The sequence below is a fragment of the Marmota flaviventris genome, chromosome 3 (assembly GCF_047511675.1).
Source record: "Marmota flaviventris isolate mMarFla1 chromosome 3, mMarFla1.hap1, whole genome shotgun sequence".
Classification (NCBI taxonomy): Eukaryota; Metazoa; Chordata; class Mammalia; order Rodentia; family Sciuridae; genus Marmota; species Marmota flaviventris.
In genome coordinates, this window is record NC_092500.1 from 127,613,391 (window position 1) to 127,621,547 (window position 8,157).

Genomic DNA, 8,157 nt, shown 5'->3' on the forward strand with positions numbered 1-8,157 from the left:
TCTGTTATCAAAAAATGGACAAGGACCAAACGTTTATGCACGATATTGTGGAGAAAAGCATTGGGCTCCATTGCCAAAAAATGGACGGGGGGGCCCTATGCTCCAGGGCCCACGACCACAAATATACGGGGCAATGGAGGAACCCAGCAACACCATCAGGGTAGTGCCCAGGACACATTATCCATTAGATCCCTCATCAGACAACCCAGAGGGAGCACAGGGTTAGACATCTGCACCTCCACCAGAGCAGTACTAACTCCAGAGATGGGAGTTCAAATCATTCCCACAGGAGTAAAAGGACCTCTTCCCCAAGGAACAGTAGGCTTATTATTGGGACCCAGTTCTTCTACTCTAAAAGGACTTATGATAAGTCCTGGGGTAATTGATCCCAATTATGAAGGTGAAATAAAAATTATAGCTAGCTCTCCAAGAGGCATATCAGTAATTTCACCAGGAGACAGAATAGCACAGTTATTAATAATACCCAGCCTACATGATAAATTTTCCAGTAGTACTATAGAAAGAGGTCCCAGGGAATTAGGCTCCACAGGTATAGATTGGGCTATGCTGTCTTTAAATTTAGATTCTCGCCCAATGCTAAAACTAAATATTCAAGGACATGAATTTAATGGGCTACTGGACACAGGTGCAGACCTTAGCATCATCTCTTGTCAAGAATGGCCGAAATATTGGCCATTACAACAAGCCACTCAAACGCTTCGAGGCCTAGGAGTGGCGACTAATCCCCATAGAAGTGCAATGGTATTAGATTGGAAGGATCCTGAAGGATGTGAAGGAACTATACAGCCATATGTATTGGATCATCTTCCTATAAATTTATGAGGACGAGATGTCCTAGATAAATTAGGTTTGACATTAACAAATAACATCAATTCAAATGTGCCCACTATTATGGCTAGACAAGGTTTTAGGAAAGGAAAAAGATTGGGAGAACAAGAACAAGGTATAGCAGCACCAATACAAAGAGATCAAGGAACAGACAGACATGGATTGGGTTTTCAGGAGGGGTCACCGAGACAATAAAAATTACTTGGAAATTAGAAAGACCAGTATGGGTTCTTCAGTGGACCCTGACTAAAGAAAAGATACAAGCAGCCCATGACCTGGTCAAACAACAATTAGCAGAAGGACATATACAACCTTTCATATCTCCCCATAATACTCCCATTTTTGTCATTAAAAAGAAATCTGGTAAATGGAGATTATTACAAGATTTAAGAGCTATTAATAATGAGATGGTTATTATGGGACATGCTCAATCGGGGATTCCTCAATTGTCTGCTTTGCCAAAAACCTGGTATGTTTTAGCTATAGATATTAAAGATTGTTTTTTTTTTTTTTTCAATTCCAATTCATCCTAAGGATAGTCCACATTTTGCATTTACTATCCCTGCAATGAATCATGAAGGTCTAGATCAGAGATATGAATGGAAAGTACTCCCTCAAGGGATGGATAACAGCCCAACTATGTGTCAAATTTATGTTAACAAAGCAATCCAGCCACTTAGAAATCAAAATCCTGAACTACAAATATTTCACTATATGGACAATGTATTATTAGCACACAAAGATAAAAACACATTGCTAGAATGTTATGCCACACTTACAAATTTATTAAAAAATTATAATCTAGAGATAGCAATAGATAAAGTACAATTAAATTTTCCAATTAATTATTTAGGAGTTCTATTATCCTCAACCATAGTCCATCCACCAAAAATTCAAATACGAGTAGATCACCCTCAACACCCAACTATCATTTCGGTTGCATATTTGGAAAACTGCAATTGTCATAAAAGAGATACATTCACTCTTTATTTATTGATGCACTACATACAATAGCCAGAATATAAAATCAGTTGTCCATCAACAGATAAATGAATAAAGAAATTGTAATATATATATTATTTGAATATTATTTAATAATATGAAAAATAAAAATTTTCTCATGTGTAGCAATGTGAATAAAACCAGAAAATATTCAGTAAAATACTTCATGTTCAGAAAGACAAATACTGCATACTCTCCCTCACTTGGTGGCTAAAAAGTTGATCTCATAGAAGTAAATTATATACTAGTTACCAGTGACTGAAAAAGAGGTTTCGAAAAGCAGGTAGTTAAAAGGTACAGGGGACATTTAGTACAGTGGAAAAACAACAGTTCACAGCAATGAACTGAGTATTTCCAAATAGCTGATAGAGAGAATTTTGAATTTTGTAGGAAAATGAAAACTTTAAAACATGTGTACTGAAGTATTTGGGGACAAGGTGCCATATACAAAACATACTCTCAGATGGTGCAACAAATATTTATGTAAATGTTAACAGTTCTCAGATATAGATGGTGGTTATGTGGAAGTTAATTATACATCTATTCGACTGCTGTTTGAAACTATTCATGATAAAAAGTTGCGGGTAAAAAAACAGTCTTTTTGCATAGGTTTGGATTGAGTGAAAATTTTATGTGACCTATAATAGGGAAAAGACTCCAAACAAACAATTTAATTCAAAAATTTGTCTACCTATGATAATAAACCAGAAAATTTGAAAAAAGGCAAATGCAAAACCACTTCAGAGTATTACTCCCTCAACCCAAATAGATTGAGATTACTCAGGAGGAAATCGACCTCTAAAAACATACTCATGAATAAAAAATTTTTAAAACATACCAAGAGAAACTTTAAGCCCATCAGAAAATCCACAAACACAAGTGAGAAAAAGTGAAAATGACAGTAACATGAGTGATGTTAAATGATTTAATGATGTTTAATGATTTAAGACAAACTGGAGAAAGAAGATGGCAGAGCAGACCAGTGCAGCAACCATCAACTCCTCTGCAGCCTGAAATCAAAGCAGGGAAAGAACAACTGACCAGAGAGCTGGGTGACAGAGCAAATACTTGAAAACTCAACATTGAACAACTTAATACTTGGGCAACTTGGAATTAGATTATTAGATAAAAAAAAAATAAGAAATAACTCCTTTACCCAGAGCTGACTATGGTAGGGCCAGGGGGAGGAACAAAGGCAGAAAAGCAGAGGCAAACTTGCTTCCTGAACAACACTAACAAAACAAAGCAAACAGAGTTTAAAAAGTCAGAAGTAGCAAAGACAATGAAGGATATTGCACAATTTAACTTAAATTGTTGGCAGAAAATGGTGCTGGGAAGGACAGCCATGTTGTGGAGACCACACCTAGACTTAGAAGAAACTAAATTTATAGACCTTCTCCCCATCTACAATTATACATACAAACACAGAGAATGCCTCAGAATGGGTTGTCCCAATAATCCATATAGAAGGACCTTGTAGATGGATCACAGTGCCAGGGGGTTAACAAAACCTCTCCCCCTCACCACAGTCCAGGGGCAAGAGGTGCAGCTTACCTGGGAGTCTAATGGACTGAGACCTCTGAATCTATGAGCCCTGAATAAAATCTTTCCTCCTTTAACAATGTTCATGTTGGGTCTTTTGGTCACAACAGTGACAAAACTGACTAAAACAGAAGTTGTTCACAAAAATGGTTCTCCATAGACTTTTTTTAAAACGTGCATAATACTAAAATTAGACATAAATATTTAAATACCTTCAAAATATTGAAATATTCAAATACCATAAGAGAAGCTTATCACAATTGTCTCCCAATATAAGCTTTAACTGTTAAAACATAGTTGTAATATCAGTTACTCCTATGTTTCTTTTATCTCTCATTCCCTTTTATTTGTCTTTATCATGTACTAAACATTATTGGGAGTCAAAAAGAGGAAAGAAATACAATTCTTATTGTAAAGAGATCAGGTCTATTAGACATGCATGTGAATAAATAATTTCAATACAGTGGGAGAGGCACAATATCACACTATGATCAATGCAGTTGTGGCAATAAAGGAGAAGGAAGAGACTGTTTCCACTTGAGCTTATCAGGAAAATTTTATAGTAGAAGAAGAAGGACCTATGCAAAAATTCTGGAGCACAGAAAGGAGATTTTCTGCAACACTGACACAGAATGTGAGGAGTACTAAAGTCATGTAGTTATTTGAGGCAGAAAGACCAGAGGGTAAAAAGGCACTGAAATAATGCAGCATATGATTGCATCTGAATGTCTGGAATATTAGGATGAACATGAAGAGTCCCTCTTTTGGTAATGAAGGCAGAGAGGTAGGCCACGATCAGTACATTAGTTATTATCTTTTATACTAACATAGTGGCACTTTAGGTACAGCAGATTGTTTTATTAACCCACCCAATATCTGTGTTCCTCAACTGTAAGACACATAAAACCATATTACCTCCCTTGGAAGGTTGTGTGAAGATTAAATGAGACTATTCATACAAATCACTTAGCTAGTGTCTAACAAATAACCACTGCTCAAAAAAAATATAGGATCAGGAAGTAATTGGTTTTCAGTTTCATTTTTGTTGTTTGTGGGAGATTTTTTTGTTTTGTTTTATTTTGTTTTCAATTTTTTAAATTCTTTCACATTTTTTATTAGTGTACTATAGTTGTACATAATAGTGGGATTAGGGAACAAATTTGTTCCAAAAACTTTTGAAACAGTACAGTCTCAGACTCCATAGATAAAGTGCCTACACAGAATCTTTATTTCTTTTTCCTTTTAAACACTTCTATTCTTCAGGAAATCTAAGCAACACAATTTTTGCTAGAGGGAGCATGCCCTCTAGTGGTCTCAAGCACTCAAAAATTGATCACTCCAACAATGAGAGAGTCCCTCTTTTTGTAATGCAGACACAGAGGTAGCAATAGATTATATATAAATACAGGTAGCAAAAAATTACCTCTTTGAGAGAGATAGAGACTCTGAAAAAAATACCAGTCAAAAATCCCTGAAATAAAGGATTAATAAATCAAATAAAAAAACTCACTAGAAAGCACAACCAACAGACGAGATCACTCAGAAGAAAGAAATTCAGATAATGAGGACAAAATGTACAATCTGGAAAATAAAGTTGATCACACAGTGAAGAAAGTTAGAAACCCTGAACAGAACATCCAAGAATTATGGGACAGCATGAAAAGAACAAATATAAGGATCATTGGGATAGAGAAGACACAGAGTTTCAAATCAAAGGAATGCACAATCTCTTCAATGAGATAATATCAGGAAATTTCCCAAGCATGAAGAACAAATTGGAAAACCAAATACAAGAGGCTTACAAGACACCAAATGTACAAAATTACAACAGATCTACACCAAGAAACATTACAATGAAAATGCCTAGCATACAGAATAAGGATAGGATCTTAAATGCAGCAAGAGAGAGGAATGAGATCACATATAGGGGGAACCAATTTGTATCTCAGCAGATGTTTTAAACCCAGACCCTCAAAGCCAGGAGATCATGAAACAACAGACCAAGCTCTGAAAGAAAATGGATGCCAACTAAGAATCTTATATCCAGCAAAACTAAGCTTTAGATTGGATGATGAAATAAAAACCTTCTATGAACAATAAAAGTTAAAGGAATTTACAATGAGAAAGCCTGCACTTCAGAATATCCTCAGCAAAATATTCCAAGAAGAGGAAATGAAAAAACAATGATGAAAATCAGCAGAGGGAGGGATTACACTAAAGGAAAATCTAATCAGAGGAGAAAGCAAGTCACATTAAATACCATAAATAAACAAAAATGGCTGTGAATACAAATCATATTTCAATAATAACCGTGAATGTTAATGCCCTAATCTCACCCATCAAAAGATATAGACTAGCAGATTGGATTAAAAAAAGGGGGGCCCAACAGTAAGCTGCCTCCAAGAGACTCATCTCATAGAAAAAGACATCCACAGACTAAAAGTGAAGGGTTGGGAAAAATCATACAACTCACATGGACTGTGGAAGCAAGCAGGGGTTTCCATTCTCATATCAAATAAAGTAGACTTCTAAAAAAGTCAATCAAAAAGGATAAAGAAGGACACTAGATACTGCTCAAGGAAACAATACACCAAGAAGACTTAACAATTATAAATATATATGCCCCAAAACAAAGGAGCAGCTGTGTTCATCAAATAAACTCTTCTCAAGTTCAAGAGTGAAACAGACGACAACACAATAATTTTGGGTGACTTTAACACACCTCTTTCATCACTAGATAGTTCTTCCAAACAAAAGATGAATAAAGAAACTATAGAACTCAATAATACAATCAATAACTTAGACTTAACTGACATATATAGAACATTTCAACATGCATCAAGCAGATACACTTTCTTCTCAGCAGCACATGGATTCTTCCCTAAAATAGACCATATGCCCAAAGCAACTCTTACCAGATACAAAAGAGTAGAGACACTACCAGGCATTTTATCACATTATAATGGAATAAAATTGGAAATCAATGACAAAATAAAAAATAAAAATTTCCCCATAACCTGGAGACTAAACAATAAGCTACTGAATGAACAATGGGTTACATAAGACATCAAGGAAGATATTTAAAAATTCCTAGAGTTAAATGAGAACACAGACACAACATATCAAAATCTCTGGGACACTATGAAAGCCGTACTAAGAGGAAAATTCATTGTATGGAGTTCATTCCTTAAACGAAGAAAAAGTCAACAAATAAAAGACCTCACACCACATCTCAAAGCCCTAGAAAAAGAAGAACAAATCAGCAGCAAAAGCAGTAGAAGGAAAGAAATAATTACAATTAGAGATGAAATTGAAACAAAAGAAACAATTTTAAAAATTGGCCAAACAAAAAGTTGGTTCTTTGAAAAAATAAATAATATCGAGAGACCCTTAGCTACACTAAAGAAGAGAAGGAGAGAGAAAATTCAAATTACCAGCATACATGATGAAAAAGGTAATATCACAACAACTATGGAAATATAGAGGACAATTAGAAATTATTGTGAAAACTTATACTCTAATAAAATAGAAGAAATTAAAGGCATCAACAAATTTCTTAAGTCATATGATTTGTCCAGATTGAATCAGGAAGATATAGACAATTTAAACAGACCATATCAAGTGATGAAATAGAAGACACCATCAGAAGCCTACCAACCAAGAAAAGCCCAGGACCAGATGGATACACATCCAAGTTCTACAAGATCTTTAAAAAAGAACTAATACCAATACTCTACAACTTATTTCAGGAAATAGAAAAAGAGGCAGCACTTCCAAACTCATCCTTTGAGGCCAATATCACCCTGATCCCAAAACCAGGCAAAGACACATCAAAGAAAGAAAACTTCAGAACAATATTTCTAATAAACATAGATGCAAAAATTCTCAATAAAATTCTGGCAAATCAAATACAAAACATATCAAAAAGATTGTGTGTCATGATCAAGTGGGATTCATCCAAGGAAGCAAGGTTGGTTCAACATATGAAAATCAATAATTGTAATTCATCACATCAATAGACTCAAAGATAAGAATCATATTATCATCTCAAAGATGCAGAAAAAGCATTTGACAAAATATGAAAGAAATCAAAGAAAACTTTAGAAGATGGAAAGATCTATCTTGCTCTTGGATAGACAGAATTAATATTATCAAAACGACCATACTACCAAAAGCACTAGACAGATTTAATGCAAGTTCAATCAAAATTCCAATGGCATTCCTCATAGAAATAGAAAAAGCAGTCATGAAATTCATCTGGAAAAATAAGAGACCCAGAATAACTAAAGCAATCCTTAACAGGAAGAGTGAAGCTGGTGGCATCACTATACCAGAGCTTAAACTACAGAGCAATAGTAACAAAAACAGCATGATAGAAACAAAACAGACTGGTAGACCAATGGTACATAATAGAGGACACAGAGACTAACCCACAAAATTACAATTATCTTATATTAGACAAAGGTGCCAAAAACATGCACTGGAGAAAAGATAGCCTCTTTAACAATGGTGCTGGGAAAACTGGAAATCCATATGCAACAAAATAAAATTAAATCCCTATCTCTCACCATGCACAAAACTCAACTCAAAGTGGATCAAGGACCTAGGAATTAAACCAGAGACTCTGCATCTAATAGACGAAAAAATAGGCCCTAATCTCCATCATGTGGAATTAGGCCCCAACTTACTTAATAAGACTCCTATAGCACAAGAATTAAAACCAAGAATCAATAAATGGGATGGAATCAAACTAAAAAGTTTTTT